We start from the raw sequence: 26,891 nt of genomic DNA, 5'->3' as shown, positions 1-26,891 counted from the left end.
GACACCAAAATTGGGATTGGCGATTGGGTGGCGAATGGATTCCGACGCCGGAATCGGGAAAGGTGCTGGTTTGATGAATAGGCGTCACTGAAACAGATTATCTGGTCATTATCAAATTGTTGTTTCTGGAGTCTTGCTGTGTGCAAATTGGCTGCCACATTTTCTATGTCAGAACTTTGAAAACTGCAGGTGAAATTCTCCATTCCAGCGGCTAAGTGCTGGCGCCAACGAAGAATCTGTGGGTGGTTCACGACAGAAAAAGCGGCATGATCCCTCCCCGATTCCGGTACCGGTGAGGGGCTAGCACCGGCACCATGTTAATCACCTGCGGATCGGGCGGGAAAACAGCCGGAGAATGGCCGGTTCGCGGGCCGTGCATGCACAGGGCTGACTGCCTGCATTGGTTGCGTGGACAAGCATGGCACCGGCTATGCTGGAACCCTAACCCGCCCACTCCCAATCAGTGCTCCTAGCAGAAGCCCCCACCCAGTGGCACGGGTCCCGGACGGTGGTGTCGGCGCTGGACACAGTCAGGAATTTGGCCCATCGGGTGCGCCGGCCGATGATGTGCAAATGGCCTTGCGACTGCGCGCATCGTGCGTCTCGATGACGCCGGTTTGCAGGGGTGGAGCATCGCAAACCGGACTCAAACCAGCACCTGCCCCGATTCCGCCGTCAGAATCCATTCTCCACCCGATCGGAGAATCCAGCCCTATGTCATTGTACAGTATTTTGGGATGACCTGAGGTTGCAAATAGTGTGATATAAACACATTATTTCCTTTTAAAAACACAATCCCTTCGTCTGGATGTCATAGGCACCAGCTAGAGATAAATCAGTGCACAGAGTTACAAATCCGGTGCCAATACTGAGCTCTGAGAGTTCAATATGCTATAACCTGTTACATTCCTTGCCTTTTCCTCCAAGATATCAAGATATGTAGTGTTGACAAAGAATATACAAATAAGAAGATTGAATCAAAACTAATTTATTTTTACACAACTAAACTAAAATGAAGTTCGCACACTCCACTGAGTTATAGATAATAAACTAATGATACTGAATCTGTCGTACAGTATTCAATATTCTATCTAACTATTAAACTACACTATGACTCGACCTTGTTCTATATTTCTCGATTCAACATTCACTCTGCTTTCTTCTTGTTCTCTTCAGCTGCTCCCAGAATTCCTAGAGATGCTGTCTTATATACAGTGAATTAGTAACGCCCTCCAGTGCTTGATTTACACATAGATTCAGATATTATCCCTTTACCACACTGACGCTATACATATCATTACATAACTATTCCAGTACCTGACTGATTTTCCAAATATGCATCCCTGGAATGAAGCAGAGCCACCCTGGAGAACATCAAGTCCACCTCCTGTAGCTTTTATGACATCTTGTGCCTTTCTAATGGAACGTGAGCTGGAATAATGATACATGGTTTTGTTTCTGATTTTCTGATTTATTTGTCTTTGTGGGTTGCGATACCCTTATCATTTAATAGGGAATTTTCACAAAATAGTAGCTCCTGCACCATTGGCTGTGTGAACTCTGCTACTATCCACCATGTCTGCTATTGAAGTAAATATATGTTGCACAGACACTGACACCTGCTACAATTGAAAGTGGTTCACAACAACTTGCTTTTAATGTGAAAGAACATTCCAAGATGTTTCACAGGAGCATGATCGGACAAGAACTGATGTCAGACAAAGAAGCAGGAGAGAGGGATGGAGAGGTGAACAGGCAGAGAAGTTTAGAGAAAGAATTATGGAGCTTCAGGCATGGAGAAATTATAATGCTGGATGCAATCAATTTTAGCCCAATGTAACTGATTACATCATTGCACTTATACATTACTATAAATGTGCTAAAATTATGAAAGATTTACAATGGCCATTTACCTTTAAATAGAACTTTCTGATCAATATTTTGTTCACAGCACAGCCATTTGATGATTTTACCTTTTACTTTATGGTTGAGGAAGTGAGATCATTAACTAAACAATGTGGTGTCAGTATCTATCACTAAATCAATTGCAAGTAATGTTGGTTGTTCGGACCTTTTAGACACAAAGTCCAAGCAGACTATAATACTAGGAAGTCTTGGTGACCAACCTTCAGAGTTTCAGCATGAATGCTTTCAGTAAACACAACAGGATCCTGGGAAAGAAAGGATCCTACAGGCTTAATCAACTAAGGCAGTTTGTTACTGTTGTTGTTTTGTGAGAGAGCAGAGGCATACAGGAAACATTAAGCTCGCAGAGAATGTCTAAAGGATTACATATTTCAGTGAGACAATAGCAATCTTGCGTCCACTGTAAGTTAACAGATTTACCATGATTGAAAGCACCACTTGTCCTTATTCCAACTCTGTTCTCTCTGGCTCTGTTCTTGGTTTCAGAACTCTTCTTGGGGCAAATGTTGAAAGGATTGGTTCCCAGCAGTGTTTGTGATCCTTGTAATCTTGCTGTTTTTCTTGGTGTCACTTTTTCTTCTACTATTTGGCTTGGAGTTTCCTATAAGTTTTGCTTTCTGACCCATTGAGCTTACTAGGATTGGCCTGATTATATAATTTGTGCTTGGTTACGGCAATATTTTGGCTTGGGTGGGTTTGAGAATCTGCAATTGCAACTAGTGTAGCCTGCGTTGTCAATTGAATAAGGAATATTTTAAATTTTCCTGCTTTGCAATCAGTTTTATTAGGCTATACTGCGCTTTGCATTTAACCCATACTCTTCTGTCTGTTGCTTTTGCTGTCAATATACGTCCATCCTGCAAATCATATTGCTGGTTTCTGAGATTTCTCGCATTGATGCACGAACATCTTTGCTGTTCATTGCCTGTGTTCTTGAATTCATTCATGCTGTTAATAGTGTAAACCAATAGCAAGCATTGGGCATACACTGCTTGCAATATGGGTAGCCACAGACTCAGCTTTTGCTCAGTTATCATGAAGCTCTTTGTTATAAGCAAACGGAATTGATTGTATTGTGAATCTTTGTTTTAGTATGGCATTGCATTGTTGGTATTACCACCATGCATCAGGCATCCTTGCGCCTCCTCCCCTCAGATACTCTCTCACAGTTTTGCTGCTAGGTTCAATGGACTGGGACACATTTAATGTTGTATGAGTATAGGCATATCTATTTATAACTGCAAATAGCTGCATCAATGTATATATTTGTATATAACAGCATCAGTGTACATAGCCACTGAGCAATACACGCAGGAACAGGTATGACCTCCCACCAGCAGGTGGAACCAGACACCCATACAGACATATATATATATCGGGGGACGGACAGGAGGCGGGCACTTGATACTAGGACAGACAAGATGTCAGTCATCTCCCTCCTTAGTTCAACAGTAACGTAGACGGAATTGTTTGTACATAGAAATGCATGGTTACCATCAAGTGTGTCAAGAATAAATACTTCTAGCAATAACTTCTTTGTGTTCTATGTGTACCTTCATAGGTACAACACAACATTCTCCTTCGTCCTATAGTCATTACACCTGGTGATCTGATTCAATATATTTTGAATGGCACAAAAGTTGAAGAGTGTTATCGAAGCATTGGAGACACTGGAATTGTCTTGAACAGCATATGTAGCTGACATGTGGCAGAGAAAGGTGACTGTTGCAAGGTTTTAGCAATGCAGAAACTGCTCGGTAAAAGCAGTCTGAAACGCATACCCATTCAATAAAAATGTATTGTGTGCTTGATTTTTCATTTACATTATTTTGATAATTGCCATTAGATATTGAGAACTCTGCCTCAGTAATGGTGGAATTTGAGCAAAGTTTTTGTTCATTATTTTGAAGCTTCCAACAGAAATTGTAGTACGAAGACAGGTGGAGCATATGAGGGAAGTCCAGCTCTTCATTTATTACATTTTACTGCAATGCTGAGGGAGATATATTTACTCTATAGAAATGGTGTGCAATTCTCCGGCCTTGTTACACTTGTGCTCAAGCAAAATGAGGTCGGTGAATAGTGGGAGAAGCCAAAAACGAGAACCGCGCCAGGCGCCAAACAGTTTGCGATGCAACCATCCCGCTCCCATAGGCGAAATCGGAATCTCATCGTAGTGTGGCTAGAAACCAATTATCACCACATAAGCCCCATTTCCATACAATGAAAGAGAACCACCCCATATCCAATGGCCTCCGAGCATTCACCGGCCTCCCCAACAAATGGTCACACTGGCACCGATTAGTGCTCCTGAAGAAATACGTGACTCTGACGGAAGGGCTTCTGTGGGGAGCCGAGGAGGGGAGTAGCCATCTTTCCTCACACACAAAGAGACCGGGGGCATTGGCCTTGGCACCCCAGTGCTTGCCGGGTGTTAGGGACCCCTCGGCTGCGGGTGGGGACCACCCGCAGGGTTGGGCCACCATGGAAGCATGGGCGTGTTTGCTGGGGGGGCAACCAGTGGGGCAGCCACTCACGGCACCACCATGCCAACCCCTGGATTGTGTGTACCAGTTCCTGGGAGGGATGGCTCAGTCTGTATGGCAATAATAACTCACATGTGACAGGTCCTTAGGGTGAGGGCTGGTGGTTCCTCACCTCTGCGGCGTCCGCCACACTCCGCATTGGTGACCACTCTGTCCTCAGCCACCCCGTCACCTCCAGGGCCTGCTCCTCGAAGGTGGTGAGGATTCCTATGTCTGGCACACCAATGCCAGTCTGGGCCCTCTCCCGGTGATTGTGGGAGAGCTTTTCCTGAGGAGGGACAGAGAGGGCATCATTAGCCACACGCGTCATTCACAGTGGTGGGGGGGGGGGGGCTGCTGAGAATGAAGGCTTGGGGAGTGAAGGGGGAGGGGTGGAGGAAAGTTTGGGGGGCTAAAGGGAGAGGGGGTAGTTGCTCCTGTGTGGACAGAACGGTCTTGGGTGTTGGTGGTGGTGGTGGGGGGGGGGGGGGGGGGGCAATTTGTGTCTACCCACTCACGCTGCCCAGTTTAAGTCATTGATCTTCTTCCTGCACTGCAGGCCAGTCCTCCTGGTCACACTCCCCGATCTCACTGACATCGCCATCTCATCCCAGGCAGCACGGGCTGCCCTACGGCTAACCCTCCAGGACCCTCAGGGAAACAGAACATCCCTCCTGGTCTCCACTTCCCAGGTCAGCATCCTGAATCTTGGGGCTGTTGTAGCCACCTGGGTGGCCATGCCCCGATTTCAAAATGGACACTTGCAAAGAGTAAAGGGAAAATTGGACAGTGCTAAGAAAACAAGCAGGTGCGATGTTTGCCTGTGGATTGGAGTTTGCAGCTCCCAGACAAAACCGACACTACAAGCCATTAGCATAGTAATGAGCTATCTCCGGGGACAAAAGAGAAACATTTAAGCAGACTCCCCGGCACCAGTGGAGACTAAAACTAAGGCCGGCCAACGGTCACCTAGGGCCCGCTCAGTGATCAAGCAACGACCCCTTTATTGGAGAGAATCAATACAAATGATTAGGACATGGTCCAATTAATTGGGGCCAAGTTCAAGAACCGCCCAAAAGAGCGCAAAGCCCCTTTGGGGTATAAAAAGGAGCCCCTAAGACAGATCGTCCTCTTCTTCTTCACCTTCATCTTGACCTTGGCTCTCAGCGACGAGAGACCCGCCAAGCACCAGCGAAGTAAGTCTAAAGTCAACGCACACTACGAGATAGGTGCTCCTAGCTACTATTCTATATCAGTTCGAAGCCAGCAGTATCAGAACCGGACAACGGCCATTGTTCCTCTGACTGAGTGGGCACCCGAAGCTAAGTATAGGCTTTTAGTAGTAGTTGTAGTTTAGTGAGTAGAGTTTGTGCATGAGTATAATTGACTGTGTGTGTAAATAAATGTGCATTGATTTCGAACTTACTAACTGTTGTATTGAGTCTTTGATCAGTATTCGGTTTTCAACCTTGTGGTGGTATCGAAAAGATACCTGGCGACTCTTGAGCAGGCATAATTAAAACAGAGCAAATTAAGGAGAGCATAACGAGCAACACTGGTCTCCTGGGCGCCATTGTTGCGAGCTAACTGGAGTTGGCTGAGCAAGTGCTGTTTAAGTGTTGCTCGACCTTGTTCATGGGGGGCTGGCGAGCGCGGTACCGGAGAATCAGCTGGCGAGCCTTCATCTTTGGAGAGAAGCATGTGAGGCCTCGTTAAGTGGACCAATTCACGTTGAATAGCATTGCCAGCCTCGCTGTTCCTCAGCAATTCCCTCAGCAATTCCCGTTCGCTACCAAACTTAGAAATCTTCCGAAGAATCGCACCGATGGTATCCAAGGGCAGGATTATTGTGGAGTCAGTAAGACTCTGCAAAACTTTGAAAATGGCAAGCGTAACCCATATGCAGAAGTCCTGCCCCCACATCCAGCAGGTCCTATTTTCCCCAGGAAAGGGAAGAGGGCATCACACAGGCATGAAGCCTGCATCCAGCAGCATCATTTGAACTTTGCGCACAGTTCAAACAGATGTTATTTTCATTGGTCCAAGGGCGTTAACCCACAGAGCAATCCAGAGTAGGAATAAATCACTGGGGGAAAGCCAACTTCAATGTGGTAAGAATGGATCTCGGTAGAATAAATTGGACACAAAAGTCAACAGGAAAAACAGTACGGAACAACTTCAGTGAAGTGAACACAGTCAAGGTGTATTACCACAAAGGGAAGAGGTAGGACAGGCAAATCCAGAGCTCTCTGGATGACAAAAGAGAAGGTAGCACAAACAAATCTACAGCTCTCTGGATGACAAAAGAGAAAGAGATTAAGATGAAAAAGAAAAAGAAGCAAAAGTAACTTGAGAAAATGTTTTTACTCAGCGAGTATTTGGGATCTTGAATGCACTGCCTGAGAGTGAAATGGAGGCTGGTTCAATCAATGCATATAAAAGAGAATTAGACTGTTATCCGAAAAGTTGGAATATGCATGGGGAGAAGGCAAGGGATTCGTACTAAGACCCTGGCCATTTTGAGAGTTGGTGAAGACATGATAGGCTGAATGGCTTCCTTCAGCACTATAACAATCCTGTGAAAATGAAATGAAAATCGCTTATTATCACAAGTAGGCTTCAAATTAAGTTACTGTGAAAAGCCCCTAGTCACCACATTCCGGCGCCTGTTCGGGAAGGCTGGTACAGGAATTGAAGCGGGCTGCCGGCCTGCCTTGGTCTGCTTTCAAAGCCAGCGATTTAGCCCTGTGCTAAACAAGCCCCTGATTCTGTGTGGAAATCACAAATTGTTGGAGTGGACATAAATGCTCTTGAAAGGAGGTCTATTAGAATCATGATCTGATTTTTTTTATTCCTTGCTCTATAACATATATATAAATATATATATCAGTCGGAGCTGTCAGTGAAAGTTAGAAAAACCCTCAGCTAGACTCCTTTGACTGACGATCATCTGGTGTAAGTTTGAGAGACACACTGCCATCTGTTTGAGCATTTTTGGTCTTTGTTGACATTTACCAAGGGCTTTTATTACATTGTTAGAAAAGCTTGGCTGTGATTCAAAAGCTACATTTATTCAAAAAGGAGATTCTGAACTCACAGTTTGTTTGGCAGTTTAAAGAGGCTATTAAAGGGTTAGTTGTCTTTGGCTGATTTTAATTAAAATTTGTTTAATGGGATATTGATCATTTAGATTTTAATGTTCTGAATGGCATTCATGAATGGAAGACTTTTCACTATCAAGTGTGTATGAGTGAGAGCTGTGTTAGATTGCTCGAAGTATTTTTTTAAATCTCTACTTGGTTCCTGAGATCTACCCATGTAGATACTGGGTGACTGACTGTGGAGGTGGCATGGTGGGTATGAGACCATCGGTATTAGTGTATGTATGGGCCCAGGGAATGTGCGTGGGGCATGAATAATGGTTGTTATTGACAGAGTTTTTAAAATTCGACAAGTAGGTTCAATAACTATAACAATAACAATAGCGGGTGGCACGGTAGCAAAGTGGTTAGTACTGTCGCTTCACAGCTCCTGGGTCCCAGGTTTGATTCCCGCTTGGGTCACTGGCTGTGTGGAGCCTGCACGTTGTCTATGTGTCTGCGTGGGTTTCCTCCAGGTGCTCCGGTTTCCTCCCAGAAGTCCCGAAAGACGTGCTTTTAGGTGAATTGGACATTCTGAATTCTCTCTCTGTGTACCCGAATAGGCGCCGGAATGTGGGGACTATGGGCTTTTCGCAGTAACTTCATTGCAGTGTTAATGTAAGCCTACTTGTGACAATAAAGATTATTATTATATAAACTTATTTTGTACTTTGTTTAACCTCAGAAAACCTGTTTCACTAATTCTTTCTGATCTAAAAGTGTACATAGAATCATATAATCTCTACAGTGCAGAAGGAGGCCATTTGGCCCATCAGGTCTGCACCGACCATTGGAAAGAGCACCCTACCTGGGCCCACATCTCAACTGTATCCCCGTAACCGAGTAACCCCACCTAACCGTTTTGGATACTAAGGGCAATTTAGCATGGCCAATCCACCTAACTGCACATCTTTGGACTGTGGGAGGAAACGCACACAGAAACGGGGAGAAAGCGCAAACTCCACACAGTCACCTGAGGCCGGAATTGAACCAAGGTCCCTGGTGCTGTGAGACAGCAGTGCTAACCACTGTGCCACTGTGCTGCCCTGTACATAGTTGTGCTCTTGTAGTATTGGCAAAACACATCTGTGATGATATGCATAAATCAAGTTTGTACATAGTGTTATGCACCACCTTTGGATTTGTTTATCGTCACATGTACCGAGGTACATTGAAAACTATTTCTGCGAGCAGCTCAAACAGATCATTTAGTACATGAAAAGAAAATAAAATAAAAAGAAAATACATAATAGGGCAACACAAGGTCCACAATGTAAGTACATAGACACCAGCAGCGGGTGAAACATAGAGGAGCGGAGTATTAATCAGGTCAGTTCCTAAGAGGGTCCTTTAGGGGTCTGGTAACAGCGGGGAAGAAGCTGTTTTTGAGTCTGTTCGTGCGTGTTCTCAGACTTTTGTATCTCCTGCCCTATGGAAGAAGTTGGAAGAGTGAGTAAGCCGGGTGGGAGGGGTCTTTGATTATGCTGCCCGCTTTCCCCTGGCAGCAGGAGGTGTAGATAGAGTCAATGGATGGGAGGCAGGTTTGTGTGATGGACTGGGCTGTGTTCACGACTCTCTGAAGTTTCTTGTGCCGAGCAGTTGACGTACCGGGCTGTGATGCAGCCAGATAGGATGCTTCCTATGGTGCATCTGTAAAAGTTGGTAAGAGTTAATGTGGACATGCTGAATTTCCTTAGTTTCCTGAGGAAGTATAGGCGCTGTTGTGCTTTCTTGGTGGTAGTGTCGACGTGGGTGGGTCAGGACAGATTTTTGGAGATGTGCACCTCTTGGAATTTGAAACTGCTAACCATCTCCACCTCGGCCCCGTTGATGCTGACGGGGTGTGTACAGTACTTTGCTTCCTGAAGCCAATGACCAGCTCTTTAGTTCTGCTGGCATTGAGGGAGAGATTGTTGTCACTGCACCACTCCACTGGGTCCTCTATCTCCCTCCTGTATTCTGACTCATCGTTATTCGAGATCCGCCCCACTATTGTCGTGTTGTCAGCAAACTTGTAGATGAAGTTGGAACCAAATTTTGCCACGCAGTCATGTGTGTACAGGGAGTATAGTATCGGGCTAAAAATTCAGCCTAGTGAGGCCCCTGCATTGAGGACTATTGTGGAGGAGCTGTTGTTGTTTATTCTTACTGATTGTGGTCTGCGGCCTCCGAGGTTTGTGGCCTCCAACCTCTAGGTGACAGTGTTAACCCACCACGTGACCCTGTGGCTGGGAAGTTTGGAGTCGGTTGTGCTAAGGGACAGACGTACTTTGCAGATGTATTTTGCAGACTTATTTTAATTTATTGTTAGCAGTTTATTATTTTATTTATCTTAGTTTATCAAACAGTTGTTAAATAATAAATTATTTAAACTAGATGTTCTGTAGTTCATCATTTACTTCGGCCAGTCTACAGAACATGACAACATCCTCTCTAAATTTACAAAAAGAAACTTGCAGTCAGACCTAGATTGGTAGAATAGGGGAGTCGACTTCCGGTGGCCGCTATGAGGGAGTAGGTCGCACATTTGGTGGCTCCCGTTTCGGTCGGACTTTTGGACCTTTCCCCTGACTTTTTTGCGCTTTTGAGTGCAGAACTGGAAAGCAATAGTACTAGGGAAATAGGGAGGGTAGTGGATGGGGAAGGTAATCTAGTGGGTGTCCCGGCAGGGCTTAGCAAGGTCTTTAGGGACTTTTACAGGAAGCTGTAAAACCCCCCGGGGGGACCGGGGGTGTGAGACGATTCCTGGATTGACTGACCTTCCGAAGAGTGGGGAAGGGGTTGGTGGACGGACTGGGGGCCCTGGTCAGGATCGAAGAGGTATTGGGGGGCCTGAAGGTTATGCAGTCGGGTAAAACCCCGGGGCGGACGGGTATCCGGTGGAGTTTTATAAAAAATTTGCCGGGATAGCGGGGCCGGTGCTGGTCAGGGTCTTTAACGAGGCAAGAGACAGGGAGTTTACCCCCGACGATGTCGCAGGCCATCATCTCGCTTATTCTGAAACGGGATAAGGACCCGGAGGCTTGTTGGTCATACAGGCCGATCTCTTTGATCAACGTAGACACCAAGTTACTGGCCAAGATCTTGGCGACCAGAATTGAGGACTGTGTACCAAATGTAATTGTGGAGGACCAAACCGGGTTTGTAAAGGGGAGGAAGCTGGTGGCCAACCTAAGAAGGCTGCTCAACGTGATTATGATGCCCCCGGAGAGTAGGGAGGTAGAGATAGTGGTAGCCATGGATGCTGGTCGCTTTTGACCGGGTCAAGTGGGATTATCTGTGGGAGGTACTAAGACGGTTCGGGTTCGGGGTGGGGTTCATCGACTGGGTTAGGCTACTATATCAGGCCCCGGAGGCGAGTGTACGGACGAACAGGATGACATCGGACTACTTTAGACTGCACTGTGGGACAAGACAGGGCTGCCCTCTCTCCCCACTGCTGTTTGCTCTGGCCATAGAGCTGCTGGCAATTGCACTGAGAGCTTCTAGGGGCTGGAAAGGGCTGGTCCGGGGGGGAGTTGAACATAGAGTCTCGTTATACGCAGACGATCTGCTGTTATATTTATCGGACCCAATGGTGGAGATGGACGGTATTATGGTAACCCTGAGGAAATTTGGCCGGTTCTCCGGATACAAACTGAACATGGCAAAGAGCGAGTTGTTTGTAATTCAGGCGAGGGGGCAGGAGAGTAGGTTGAAGGGGTTGCCATTCAGGCTGGTGGGCGAGAGTTTCCGATATTTGGGGATTCAGGTGGCACGGGACTGGGGCAAGTTGCATCAGCTCAACCTGTCCCGATTGGTGGAATGAGTGAGGGAGGAGGTCCGGAGGTGGGATGCCCTCCCACTGTCATTGGCGGGGAGGGTGCAGACTGTTAAGATGACGATTCTCCCGCGGTTCTTGTTCGTTTTCAGTGGGTGAAGAGGGTGATGCTTGAAAGGAACAGAGGAGAAGGGGGCCTGGCGTTGCCGAATTTCAGCAACTATTACTGGGAGGCCAACATAGCGATGATAAGGAAATGGATGGGTGCGGGGTCGGTTTGGAAGCGGATGGAGGCTGTTTCGTGCAGGGGGAACAGCTAAGCAGCCCTGGTCACGGCGCCTCTGCCGTTTTCGCCACTACGGTACTGCACCAGCCCGATAGTGGTGGCGGCTCTTCGGATCTGGGGCCAGTGGAGAAGGCATGTAGGGGAGGTAAGAGCATAGGTGTGGACCCCAATCTGCGGCAACCACTGATTTGCCCCGGAGAACATGGACGGGGGATATGGACTGTGGAGGAGGGCGAGGATTGTGAGGATGGGGGATCTGTTCCTGGAAGGGAGCTTTCCGAGCATGAGGGGGCTGGAGGAGAAGTTTGGGCTGGCGGGAGGGAACGACTTTAGATACTTACAGGTGTGAGATTTTGTACGCAGACTGTTTCCATCCTTACCACATCTCTCGCTGAAGGGGAGGCAGGACAGGGTAGTTTCTAGGGGAGAGGTGGGAAAGCGTAGAGTCTCAGACGTCTACAAGGAACTAATGGGAGCTGAGGATACGCAGACCGAGGACCTGATGCTTAAGTGGGAAGAGGAGCTCAGGGGGGAGATGGAGGACGATATCTGGGCAGAAGCCCCGAGCAGAGTAAACACAACCGCAACATGCGCCAGGCTCAGCCTGATCCAGTTTAAGGTCGTGCATCGGGCCTACATGATGGTGGCCCAGATGAGCAAATTCTTCGGGCTGGAGGACAAGTGTACTAGATGCGCCGGAGGGCCGGCTAACACATGTTCTGGTCGTGCCCTAAACTCAGGGGGTATTGGCAGGGATTCACGGATGTCATGTCTCGGGTATTGAAAACTGGGGTGGTAATGAGTCCTGAGGTGGCAACCTTTGGGGTTTCAGAGGACCCGAGAGTCCAGGAAGAGAGAGAGGCTGACGTTCTGGCCTTTGCTTCCCTGATAGCCCGGCGATGAATACTGTTAGCATGGAAGGACTCAAAGCCCGCAGGGCTGAGGTATGGCTTTCGGACATGGCGAGCTTTCTTGCCGAGAGAAAGTCAAGTTCGCCTTGAAAGGTTAGCTATTAGGGTTCGACCGAAGGTGGCAGCCATTTATTGACTTCTTCGCAGAAGAGTAAGCGTCAGCAGGGGGGGAGGGGCGGGGCTAGGGTAGAGTAGAGTAGAGGGATATTGTGGCAGGTCCTTGTGTGAACAGAGCCGTGGTTTGCACTATGTTTAATTTGTGTTGTGACTTTGTTTTGTACTGTACAATGTCACTTTTTCTGTATGCCTAAAATACCTCAATCAAATTGTTTGTTAAAAAAAGAATAGGTGAGTCAATTTTTTTTTTATAGAACAGTACAGCACAGAACAGGCCCTTCGGCCCTCGAAGTTGTGTCGAGCAAATGATCACCCTACTCAAACCCACGTATCCACCCTATACTCAACAACCCCCCCCCCTTAACCTTACATTTTTTTTAGGACACTATGGGCAATTTAGCATAGCCAATCCACCTAACCCGCACATCTTTTGGACTGTGGGAGGAAACCGGAGCACCCGGAGGAAACCCACGCACACACGGGGAGGACATGCAGACTCCGCACAGACAGTGACCCAGCCGGGAATCGAACCTGGGACCCTGGAGCTGTGAAGCATTTATGCTAACCACCATGCTGCCGTGCTGCCCTCATTTTATCCCTCATGTGGTCAGAACAGCAGGCAGGAGTTGCATGGAGGTGGTGTGGGGGTATGAGAGGGCAGGTGAGTGGGTGGGGGGCCATGGGTTAGCATGATGGGGATGTGGATGTTGGGTGGGGGTTGAGCGATAGAGGGCCTAACACCTTCTAAAACAACTGGGATGAAGTTCCAGAGAACTGATGCGGGTTTCTAACCAGCCTCCTAACCATGGCTGTTTGGATCTGCTTCTGGGGCCAGCGGGCCCGGCTCTATCCCACCCTCAGCTTCCAGAGTGACAATTTGAATCTCATGGGGCCTTTTAAACTGAAGCGGGTGTGCTGAGTCGGGAAATTGTCCAAACTCAAGTTCTGTGCCTTAGTTGTGAAAGCCAGGCTTCTAGACGCCCAAACACTTCAGAAATTCCATGTGAACATTGATGGTTCCCTGTAAAAGGATCAATAGGGCATTTTAGTAACTCTCCATGGGGTGAGGTATTGATACCCTTCTTTTCCAGCTTTTGCATTCTCCAAAGAATTTCCAGTCCCCTCAAGCAGTTGGGCACTCAAAATGCTCCCTTTGTGGCTCCAGAGCCATTCCAGAATATTCCTAACAGATCACATACCCTAAACCAACAAACCTCGACCTGCTCAGTGCCTGAGGTTGCCATTTGGTACTGGATAGCCTGAAGATTTTTGGTTCATATTTACATGAATGATTGATTGTACAACACAATTGTGTCTGGGTGACACAGTGGTTAGCATTGCTGCCTCTCAGTGCGAGGGACCTGGGTTTGTTTCTGACCCTGGGTGACTTGCACATTCTCCTGTATCTGTGTGAGTTTCCTCCGGGTGCTCCGATTTCCTCCCGTACTCCAAAGATGTGAAGGTTATGTGGATTTACCATGCTAAATTGCCCGTTATTGTCCAAAAGCTTATGTGTAGTTACGGGCATAGAACATAGAACATAGAACAGTACAGCACAGAACAGAACAGGCCCTTCGGCCCTCGATGTTGTGCCGAACAATGATCACCCTACTCAAACCCAGGTACCCACCCTATACCCGTAACCCAACACCACCCCCCCCCCCAACCTTACTTATTTAGGACACTACGGGCAATTTAGCATGGCCAATCCACCTAACCCGCACATCTTTGGACTGTGGGAGGAAACCGGAGCACCCGGAGGAAACCCACGCACACACGGGGAGGACGTGCAGACTCCGCACAGACAGCGACCCAGCCGGGAACCGAACCTGGGACCCTGGAGCTGTGAAGCATTTATGCTAACCACCATAGGGTGGGGGCGTGGGCCTAGGTAGGGTACACTTTCAGAGTGTCGGTGCAGACACGATGGGCTGAATGGCCTCTTTCTGCACTATAAGGATTCTATGAAGCAAATAGCATTGTGTTGCTCTGGATGAGTGAAAACTTTCTCCATCTGAACATCAACCCCACCAATGCCACAACGCAAAAGAAAAATAAGGAAATCTGAAATCAAAACAGAAAATCTGGAAATGCTCAGCAGGTCTTACAACATTTATGGAGAGAGAAAGGAAATTAATGTTTACCCTGATGAACTTACATCAGAACAACTGCCACCCTACTTGACCTCTGCCTGAAACCTCTGTAACTTTGGCCTCAATTCCATCTGCCTCTCTGGCTGTTTGCTCAGACTGAACCCATGATACATTTTTGGGTTTTCGCCCAAAGTGGTGACTAAAATCCCCTCAAACAAAAATCTATTTGTTTGCCCAAGATTGGTTTGGTGAGTGGGATGGCATTAGCCACTGGAATTCTTCCTGGTCCTGTTTCTGGTATCTCGACTATATCTCCACTATATCTACTCCCATTGTGTAGCTGGGACCTCGCAAACAGGCAAAGATTGATTTCTTTTGAGCATTTGGTTGCATATCTGCACATTAATATTATGTCTAAAATTGCTAACGTTGGATACAACTCTTATTAAAACTCTTTAGCGAAGAGTCATCCAGACTTAAAATGTTAGCTCCGTTCTCTCTCCACAGATGCTGTCAGATCTGCTGAGATTGTCCAGCATTTTTTGATTGTTTCAGACTCCAGCGGTAATTTGCTTTATCTTATTATTTCTTCCCCACTTGAAAAGTTAGATAACTAAATATATAGGGAGAGAAATTGGGCTCTGTAGAGTGTGTGATAAATGCAGGATTTTAGATATATTCGATTATAAACATCTGGCAATTTAAAGGTTAAAAGCTTGTGGTTACAGTGTGTTTGGCTGTAGGAGTTATATTTTGTTTTAAATATCGGGCTGGATTCTCCACACCCCGACGCCGAATTCGCGTCTATTTGTTTTGTAGCTTTTAAACAAATAGACTTATAGTTCCATGCATGGAATCGGGACCAGTACGGGTTCCATGACTCTCCAGGCCCCGAAAAGTGGCGTACTCGGGGAGTACGTCGCGCCGGGTATCCCCCACCTACGCCATTGCCAGAGGCCCGCCCCACTATTCTCCGTCCCCGACCGGTTGATGTCCCGACGGCGTGGATCTAATTGATCCTGCCATTCGGGATACTTGTGTGGCAGCTGTGGACTCAGTCTGCGGCCGTCATGGTCGGGAGCGGGCTGATCGGAGGGCAGGGGGGCCTCATACGGGACTGGGATATTTTTGAGCGGGCGGTCCGGGTCAGGTGCGCGGCCAATCGGGGGCACTATTTCCACGGTCCAGCTCCGCGGTCTGAGTCCGCCATGGAGCACGGCGTCCGCCGCTGTGCACAAACGTGGCCTCTGACCCGAAAGTGCAGGGGGCTATATTGGCGAGCTTCATGATGGCTCCCTGCCAGCCCCTTGCAGGGCTGTGATTATATGGCCTTTTGACCCCAGTTTTCTGGCGTAAAAGTCCACAGTTTTCAGGATGGCGTGGGGACACGGTCCCTGAAATGGAGAATCCAGCCCCTTGTTTTGCAAGACAACGTTTTTCGGAACCAGAGGTGAAAGTGACCAGAGTTAAGGGCCTGGGATAATGCAATGTGGTTTGACTAGGGGAAGTCCCTGGGGAGCTAATGGTGGATTCTCCATTTGGGAGACTATGCTGCTCCAGTTGCCGATGCGGCCCCCCCACACTTCCGGGTCAGAGGCCACGCATGCGCACGGCAGCTGCCTCCAATGGCTGCGCCGTGCTCCATTGCGGACTCAGCCCTCAAATCTGGCGGAAATAATGCCCCCGATCGACCGCTCGCCCGACCCGGACTGCCCACACAAAACCCCAGTCACGAATGAGGCCCCCCCTGCCCTCCGATCGGCCTTCCCCTGACTGTAGCGAGTGGCCTGGCGGGTTTCCTGAATGGCAGGATCACATTAAAAATACGTCTTCGGAAATGTGGCCATTCGGGGATGGAGAATAGCGGGGCGGGCCTCAGCCAATGGCCTCAGGTGGTGGATACTCGGTGTGGCGTACTCCCCGGGTTTGCCGCTTTTCAGGCGGCGGAGAATCGCAGAACCAGGGCTGGTACCGATTTCATGCGTGAAACTGGATTCTCTGCCCCGTCGCCGATCATGATTTCGACGTTGGGCTCCGGAGAATCCAGCCCTATGGATGGGATTCTTCATTGCCCGTCGGCGATATTGTAATTGGCGATCGGGCGGAGAATTGACTCCGCGCCCAAATCGGGGCCGGCGCCGGTATCCATGCTCCGCCCCCAAATCGCGTACCTTGCGCCATTGCAAGGGCGTTGGCGCATCACGCAGGCCCTCCCATGGTCTCCGCCCCTGATGGGCCGAGTTCCCGATCGTGCGGGACATGTGTGGTCTCAGCAGTCAGGAACCTGGCATGGTAGCTGCGGACTGCGTGGGGGGTGGCCAGGGGGTGGGCTGTGGGGTCGTGGATGGCGAGTCAGGTCTGCACACGGCCAGCACCATGTTCTACGGCACGACTGCTGCCGATCATCACCTTGCGGCCAGGGATCCGGCCATTCTCAGGCCGTTTTCAGCGCAGGAGCCGGGGGTTTCACCAGACGCCGCTGCTAGTCCTTCACCGGTCCTGAATCGGTGAGGGGTCAATGCCGATTTTTTTTCGGCCCGGGGGGGGGAGGTGTTCTGGTAGAAGGGTGTTCATAGCCTGTGCGTGGTGGGGTGGGGGGAGCGTTGGGGGGTTAGCTCGGATGGTCACTACCAGAGGGCCCTGTCGGCCAAGGGGGTAACTCCTTGGGGGAGACGGGGTTACTCCCTTGGCCCACGGCGAGGTCCACCATGCAAGTCCCACCCTGGCAGAGACAACAAGTGGTCCACGCCCACGTGATTCCCGGCCATAAGGACCGGATAATCGTGGAGTGTCAGAGCATAGGGTGCCAGGTCCGCTAAATGGATGTAAATGTGTTATTTAGTCCCATTTGCATGTTCCCGCTGGCGCACGGCATGGACCTCGATTTTGCCCTGATGTCCAATTCTCTGTCCCATTGGGGAACGGGATCCGAGCATCGGGATGAAGAATACAGCTCAATGCGTTTTCAGCCTGTGGAATTAATTTGTTTTCATCTTAGGGAGATGATGTCATTGCTGGATGGCGCTAGGTTTTTCAAACATTTTGAGAAAATATTTTGAGTTGAGTTCTGATCTGACTACCCTTTTGGATCACAAGTAAAGTCTTTTGCTCTCACAGTCGGATAGTTTAAAAAAAAGAGTCATATTATTTAAAGCAGGGCAGACTTGTCTGAGGACAAAGGGAAAGTTGAAACAAACCAGTTGAAACAGTGTTTTTGACATCCAGCCAAAGTCTGCAGGGGTTTTAACAGGAGCCAAATTTGCCCTTGAAAACAAGGATTCCTCTGAGCCATTGGGATATGGGATGGGTTGAGAGCTGTATATTTTTCCTTTCTTGTTGATTAATTAGGAATAGAGATAGAAATTTCCATAGAATTTACAGTGCAGAAGGAGGCTATTTAGCCCATTGAGTCTGCACCGGCCCTTGGAAAGAGCACCCTATTTTCTCAGTAACTTCATACTTGTGACAATAAAAGATTATTATTATTAATATTTAACCCCACACTTCCACTCAATCCCTGTAACCCAGTAACCCCACCTAACCTTTTTTTCCCCGGACACTTAAGGTCAATTTATCATGGCCAATCCACCTTACCTGGACATCTTTGGACTGTGGGAGGAAACCGGAGCACCCGGAGGAAACCCACACAGACACGGGGAGAACGTGCAGACTCCGCACAGACAGTGACCCAAGCCGGGAATCAAACCTAGGACCCTGGCGCTGTGAAGCAACTGTGCTAACCACTGTACTACCGTGCTGCCCTTTAAGGCTTTTAAATTAAGGGTATTGTATTTACTGTATTGAGTAGTATTGTTTAAGAGGTAATTGAAAGCTACTTTGGGGTCTGATGTTAAAGAGTTTAATAGTGTGTTAATAATAAAGTTTTGTTTTTAAATACCTAAACTCTATTTCTTGCTGCGATCACTCCTGGAGCGAAGTATTCTTTCCACACTATCTTACAAAGTAAAATTAAATATTGGGGTTTCGGTCCAGTTTTCGAGCCAATGGTGGGGTCTGTTCTGGGATGGTAATAAGAGCCAGTTCCACATGACTTTCTAATGCTTGATAATGTTCGCACGCACACTGTTGCTGGGAAGTGTGCCAAATGGCATCTGGTGCGCACACACCTATCAACCACAGGCAGCATGCAGAGAGGTAAATTATGACATTAATCAGTATTCAAAACTGATTTTGTGCCAGTGCTACCATTTTTGAATGCCATATTTCAGTCTATGCCATGTCTTAGTCTTGAACATGAAATCAAATGACAGAAAGGACACCACTGTGCCCCGCTCCACCAATGCAATTTAAAGGTGTTCTGAACAACCTGTTGCTGGATTAAGCTGGCTATTGGTGAAATTTTGTGTTTCTGGAGCATTCCTACAACCTGTCCAGATATTCAGAAGTGCACAGGTACATTTTTGGGGATACTTTTTGTGGTTAATTTAAAGGCTTGTGCTGAAGCAACTTTCTCCCAAACGTGGGCGGCCTGGATGATCGTCCTTTCCTTGAGGAACAGGGCGTGACTTGGGGAATGAAGAGAGGCCATGCATGTAAGGACAAGCTGCAGGAATGGGGAGGAGGTGGAAGGGAAGAAAGGCTCCCAACAGAATATCATACTCAGAGAGACATTAGAGGGGAAAAAAATCACTTGCTTCAGCTTCAGCGAGGACCATACACGAGGCAGACTTTGCTTCACTGAAGAAATTGCGAGTGAAAATGGACACGTACTACAACCAGAACTGAAACCTGAAAGCAAGGCAAGGACCATGTTGCCTGTGGCTGTCAAGGTGGTGATGATCCTTAATTTTTATATGTCTAGATCTTTGCAGCCTGCTGTTGGAGATCTAAGCAGTATCCCACCGTTTGCAGTACACTGCTACACAAAGAATATCACTGAGATTACCTTTACACAGAGAGACAGCTTCAGTTCATTCCATCGTGACTCAGCCTAGCAGGCAGAGTGTGTATGAGGGTTGTACTGATTGTTTACAGTGCAAGGTGCTTTTGGAGCAGCACTGTGATGGTTGGTGGCTCTGTCATGTTGCTGTTGTTACTCACTGAGAAAAGAAGTGAAAGTGCTGGACATGCTGATGAATGCTTCTGTCACCTGAACATTAGCTAATACTGTGGTAACCCCTATGATGGTCTGAAAGCTGCAGACTGAAAGCTACAGTGAAAAATGAAACGTTGAGTGCAGGGTGACCTTAAACGCTGCTTGCACTGTTGTTCCCATGGTGCAGGTGACCTTGTAGTAGGCAGTATAAATCTACAGTTGACTCCCTACTAATTTGGTTCCTGTAGGATTGGATTCACTTGATTGTTCCCAGGTAAATGTGCATAGATTTGAAGATGTAGTTGTGGGCAAAAAGGGCAGGTGGCCTCACTTCATTTCTGGTACCTGATTATCTCTCTTGCATTCTTTTGTTTATCATGTACCAGTTCATGAATGGAATACTGTAAAAATCAACCCCATCATTAATTTGTCTTGATTTGCTGATTAGGGGCATTACCAATGGCAGGCATTTTGGGGGTGAAAATTTGAAGACATAACAAATTGCTTCTTAAAGAGCAACAATACCCACCTCTGACTTAGGCTTCCTTGAAACAGCTGTTTAGAAGTGAGATATGATTAAGCACATGCAGACACCAGGATTCTTCTTAAATATACCTTGAGGGTGTTGAAGCAAAGTTCAGATATTTGGCCAAATCAGAGGGTGTTATGCTGTAGCTCTGCCAAAGCTCAAACATTTTTGTACTCTGTTTCCTATTGCACTTCACTGTACACAAAGACATGAACCAAGCGGAAGGGGAGCTGCTTGGCTTCCATAGCCATAGCAAAGTTTGTGAATGCATGCTGTAAATTATGGGTGAGATTTGGCTCATTTCATTTTCATCTAATTTCTCTCCCTCAGAAGGTCAGCCATCTGTGAAGAGTAACTTTTAATACATCTGTGAAAGGTTATTCCCTTTCAATTTCCCATAGTTGTCTTCAAACCAAAACAAACCAGCTTAGAATCCTCACAAGGGGACCATTAACAATTTCTGCAATTGCCATGTTACTATTCATAGCTGTCCACAGAGCATTTCTTTGCAGTTGCAGCATTCTCACATACAATAGGATGCACAGTTGCAATCACTGTTTAAGAAAGAACTTATCACATTCTGAGATGTCCCAACACATTTTTAAACTAATGGAAGCCCTCTCACTGGAGTCACATTGGCAAATGCAGCAGCCAGTTTACACGCAATAAGATCATGAACAACAAATGAATGGAAGACGGGATAATTTTATTGTTGGTGTTGGTTGAGGTAGGAACATTGGCAAAGAGCTGGGGAAAATCCACTCTTCTTCAAACAATGGTCTTTATTGCTCAGTTGAGCAGGTGTTTGGATTTTTTTGTTTAATTCATTTTTTACGGGATGTGGGCGTCGCTGGTTAGGAAGCGTTTATTGCCCTTCAGAAGGTGGTGGTGAGTTGCCTTCTTGAAACGCTGCAGTCTTTCAGGTGGCGGTATATCCCCTGTGCTGAAAGGGAGGGAGTTCCAGGATTTTGTCCCAACGACAGCGAAGGAACAGTGATATATTTCCAAGTCAGGGTGGTGTGCGAATTAGAGGGGAACCTCCAGGTAGTGGGGTTCCCAGGTATCTGCTGCTCTTGTCCTTCTAGACGGTAGTGGTCGCGGGTTTGGAAGGTGCTGTCGAAGGGACCTTGGTGAGTTACTGCAGTGCATCTTGTAGATGGTAAAAATGGCTGCCACTGTTCGTCTGTGGTGGAGGGTGTGAATGTTTGTTGAAGGAGGAGCAATCAAGGCGGGCTTATTTGTCCTGGATAGTGTTGAGCTTCTTGAGTGTTGTTGGAGCTGCACTCATCCAGGCAAGTGGAGAGTATTCCATTACACTCCTGTCTTGTGCCTTGTAAATGGTGGACGATCTTTGGGGGGGTCAGGAGGTGAGTTACTTGTCACAGGATTCCTAGCCTTTGACCTGCCCTCGTAGCCACAGTATTACTGTGGCTGGCTCAATTCAGTTTCTGATCAATGGTAGCCCCCAGGATGTTGATTGTGGGGATTCAGCAATGGTAATGCCATTGAATATCAAGGTTAGATCCTCTCTTTAAAGTCTTATCCAAAAGGTCTCTGCTCTAACAATGTGGCACTCGCTCAATGCTGTGCCAAAGTGCTAACTGAGATGATATTCTGCAGTTCTTATGAGGGCTTGAATCAATAACCTGTATGTAGTTGTGAGTTATTTTCTGTGATTGTGATGGATATGCCATTGACTAGAGCATACAGTTCTTATTGCATGCATTGAAAGCATACCTATTATTGCTCTGTATTGCCCTGCAACTGATGTGCCCTGTGATAGCATTATATTCCTCAACATTAAACATCATGAGACCAGGAGCTGTAATTCATAGGACATTGAATAATTTGTTTACAGGACTACCTTGGCTGGAGAAATTGCTGTTGGTGATGCTAACATCTGAAAGTTGTTTTGCATCAAAACCAAATCTGTGCTATTTTAAAGGCAGCATTAATCTGTTTCTTTTAAATGATATAATCACTCTTCTACAACAGTGGAAAGACAAACAATATTTACAATATTAATTGACAGACTGCACAATTGAAACTTCCAAGAATTAATACTGGAAATCAAATGATAAGAAAAAAGATTTAATTATATTTGTAACTAATTTTTCAGGAAATCTATGGATTTTGTACTTGATTTTAATAAAGATGTACATTTCATTTTGAAGTAAACTTTAAAGAGCCTGGACTTTTAAAAGAGTGTTCAGTTATGCATGAAGGAGTTCAGCACCTTAAAGCAAACAAAGAGAGAAGTTGGTTTGTATTTTAGTTGGGGTCAAACAGTATACAGGATTGCAAATTCTTTGGCAGCAGAATTATTTTCCTTCTTGTGTCTGGGAGCCAAACCTTAGTTACAGCCTTGGCCAGACATTGGCAGCCGTGTGCTGTTTATCTGAAGACATTGGGCTCCACCTAGCTGCAGTGCACACAATATGATCATTCATCGCTAAACCAGAACCACAGGGACACAAAGGATTTCGTTTTTTCAGCTTGGACAATAATGCCAGTAAAACACAGCCTCCTTAAGCCTTAAGTACAAAAACACAGGACCTGAATATCTCCATGTGCAGCCCCTTTGTGATGCCTACAATACATTGCTGTGTTTGAAGCCTTCTGTTTTCTATCCGACACCAGTTGAAAGATTATACTGAAACAATTCAATTATAACAGTGTTTATGTGCAAAAGAGGGGATGGACCAAGCATTCTTTATCAGTGGACGAGTATTTAGGAAGTTTTGTTTGGTAGATTAGACACTTTCCTCTGGCATTACACCAGTAATCTTACAGGATTGTAATTAGATTGAACCAAATGACTGAATTGGATATTTTTGTTGGCAGGGGTCGGTTAGCTCAGTTGGCTGGACTGCAGAGCAATGCTAACAGCGTGGGTTCAATTCCCGTAACAGTTGATGCAACAATCAATTCACTCGGAGACTCAAGTCGCAGTAAACAGTGGTTTTAATCAGCTTACAACTTTGCCTGCCTGCGACTGGTACATTACTGAAGGCGGTCCTGCAGGTCTGCTGCTCTTATACTTCCTATAAGGAGCGGAGCTATGCTCCACATCTCCCCCTGTGGGTGAAGCCACACAGTGGGCCATAGATGGAGCCCACAGGGTTAATAGCATGTGTAGTAATCCACGGGAGGCAGGAGTTCCGTCACCACACCAATATTTATTTATAATAACGATATTACAGGAGCAGCTACAAACAGTGCTGCTAGCAGTCCAGTCAACTCAAGACTGGCTCACAAAGCCTACACAGGTGATTATATGGGCCCCCTCAATGAGCTATCATTGAGGGAGCTCATACTCCAATTGGCCAACCAATAAAACTAATTGGAGTTCATTATAGCATGGTATAATGCAACACAGTATACTGGTGAATTAACAGTACTTATACATTCACCACAAGTTGACTCTAATTTTGAAGGCCCCGCCTTCTCAATCTTGCCCCTTGCCCGAGATGTGCTGACCCTCAAGTTAAATCACCACCATCCAGTTCTCCCCCTTAAAGGGGAAAGCAGCCTCGGGTCCTCTGGGACTATGGCGTCTTTCTTCTTTCATCAGCTGCTTGAGATGCCAGGTTTAGTCAGGCCACAGAGGAATGACCATCTCTCTGAAAAGATGTAGGGAACTTAGGAGGCTCTTACTTCAGTTTTTTGTTTGTAATTTTATTATTTAATTTTACACCAACTGTAAAATAACACCTACAGTGGATAAACTATGTTGTTCAACGTATTAACTACCCCTCATCTGTGACTTGAAATGGCTCCACTCCACCTATGTAATAATATGTGCACAATTATAATGGGCAAAACTATATGTGGCAGTAATGACAACACAGTACTAGCTTAAAATCATAGTCATAGGGCTGGATTTTAAGACCCTTAGGGGGGCCAGCAGGCAGGGGGATGGGTCATTAGATTGGCACGATGCCAAAGGCCCCATGCCTGGCAACTTTTATGACCCCTATGGGGACCAAGGACAGTGCTCCATTCGATTTTCCCCTTACGCAGCTGTGTCGGAACTCCCCCGATAATTGGGGGAAGGATTTTCCCTTAACAAGGGGAAACTACTCAGCATAAAAACCCTGGCCTGGGTGCAGGTCAGGGCGGGTGGCCGTTCGGGGAGAGGAGTTGGTATTTTTTGTGTGTACCGTAATAAACCAGTCATTCATTTGTACTCTACCGTGTGTTCCTGTTGTCTCTCCTGTTCGGGTTCTATGGCTAATATCCCCCCCCCCCCCCCCACTACTCAGCTGCAATATTACCTGGAGGCCTGCCCACCCATGACCAGTTGGGGCTCTAAAGAACCAATTAATGGCAATTCATCCATTGGTTCCATACTGGCTTTCTGTTGAGTAATCCAGTCAGTCCATTTCCCCACTCTATCCCTACAGCCCCACTCGTTTATTTTGTTTTGTCACCACTGGGATGTAAGCTGCAATGGATGAAGCCCATTCCAAGTGTGAAGCCTGGTATCGTTCACTGCTTAGGCTGGTGACCAGTGAAGGAGGGTGAGGATACGTCCTTTGCAAGACCCCAGTAAACATCAGAGCTTCCCCCCTCCCCCTCAAGATGCCAGGGTGGGGACCCAGCCACCCCCATGAAACCCAGCCCATAGAATCATAATGGCACCGAAGGAGGACATTTGGCCCATTGTGTTCCTGCTGGCAGAATCTACCTTGTTTTAAGGAAGTTATTCAGCAAACTTTTCTGTAGGTGATAAACATATCTATAAATTTATTTTCATAAATGTTACAAAGGATAGGTTGCTTCTTTGTTTGAACTGTTGGTATGACTTGTAAACAGCTTGACTTAACCCAATTTCCACAGTGCTGAAATATTTATGATGTCCCCTACAGCAATAATAAGATAAGTGCACAATCAAGGTCTGCTCCTGTCCAGTTTTCCCAGCATGGGATATCACATTGATAGTGTTATTTGGAAATAGATTGCAAAACATCTTTTGTAAATTGCAAATGAATAATCAGAAGTGACACATGACCACAAATGATAGTAGCAACTGTTAGCCAATAAATGTGGTGGGAATGCCAAGGAATAGGGATTGAATATATAGAGCTCAGTAAATCAGGGTTAAGGATATAAACCTGTGCAGGTTGTTAAATAGAAAAAATAAGTCAGCTCTCAGTGTGGTGATCTCTATATGTGCATGTACACAAGGGGTTAATGTGTCATCAGTAGCATCACATGATCACCAGAGAGCCGGGCCAACAGGGGTATAAAAGGCAGCCACATTGGGCCTCTCTCTCTGGGGTGCACTGTGATCAAAGCAACAGCAGACTAGTTTAGATGGCTAGTGGAGTTACGTATAGTTACCATAGTTAGATCTTGTTAACATTATCACTAGTATCAAAGTTAAAGTAAAGAACTCATGTAAATATTGTTGTAATTACTCAATAAAACTTTTGTTACTACTGGAAGAGTTCGAATCTTCCTCATCGGGATTCAGAATACCTCATCACTAACCCAGGTTTGAGTAGCACATGTTACCTACCACGCAGCTAACAAAACATGGTACCAGTCGAGTGGCTATAACAGAACTAGGTAGATCCCGGCTGGGTCACTGTCTGTGCGGAGTCTGCACGTCCTCCCCGTGTGTGTGTGGGTTTCCTACGGGTGCTCCGGTTTCCTCCCACAGTCCAAAGATGTGCGGGTTAGGTGGATTGGCCATGCTAAATTGCCCGTAGTGTCCTAAAAAAAAGTAAGGTTAAGGAGGGGGGGGTTTCAGGTATAGGGTGGATACGTGGGTTTGAGTAGGGTGATCATTGCTCGGCACAACATCGAGGGCCGAAGGGCCTGTTCTGTGCTGTGCTGTACTGTTCTATGTTCTATGTTCTAAAAAGAGAAGACTGGACATTCAACTGTGGAAGACTTTGCAGCAAATATATCCTCGACGACTAACTATGGGACTCATTGGACCTCTAGGGCAGACGGAATATTGTGTTTTCTTGTAAAAGTGCAGTGGTCTCAGGATCAAGTCACTTGTATTTTCCTGATTGTAAATTTATAATTACCTGGAACTCATCCACAAAGGGGGTGGAGACAGAGGTAATCAATGATTTCAAAGGAAATTGGATGGTCACATGAGGGAAATACTTTTACTTGATTATGTGGATAGAGTGGGGAAATGAACTGACTGGAATGCTCTGTCTGCAGAGAGCTTGATGGCAGAATAGTCTCCTTTTCTGCTGTAATGATTTTATGACATATGTTAAAATAAGAACATCATGTGAACGTGTCAAGAGCAAAGAACAGTACAACACAGGGACAGGCCCTTCGGCCCTCCAGTCCTGTGCCAACCATGTCTAAACTAAACTTTCTGCACCTCTTGGGTCTGAATCCCTCTATTCCCATCCTATTCATGTGTTTGTCAAGATATCTCTTAAACTCCGCTATCGTACCTGCTTCCACCATCTCTGTGTAAAAAGGTTGCTTTGCACATCTCCTCTAAACTTTCCCCCTTGCACCTTAAACCTATGTCCTTTAGCAACTGATGTTTACACCCTGGGAGAAAAAAG

The 26,891-nt window shown here is 46.6% G+C and overlaps 1 protein-coding gene across 2 annotated transcripts in view; it reads left to right on the top strand.

Moving 5' to 3' along the window:
• The window catches only part of LOC119962960 (LIM and calponin homology domains-containing protein 1-like), a 502,229-nt gene that overhangs the window by 219,442 nt on the left and 255,896 nt on the right, over positions 1–26,891 (top strand). The window lies entirely within an intron of this gene.

The sequence above is a fragment of the Scyliorhinus canicula genome, chromosome 3, assembly GCF_902713615.1.
Source record: "Scyliorhinus canicula chromosome 3, sScyCan1.1, whole genome shotgun sequence".
Taxonomy (NCBI): Eukaryota; Metazoa; Chordata; class Chondrichthyes; order Carcharhiniformes; family Scyliorhinidae; genus Scyliorhinus; species Scyliorhinus canicula.
The sequence above is the reverse complement of the archived record's forward strand: the minus strand, read 5'-3'. Positions and strand labels throughout refer to the sequence as shown.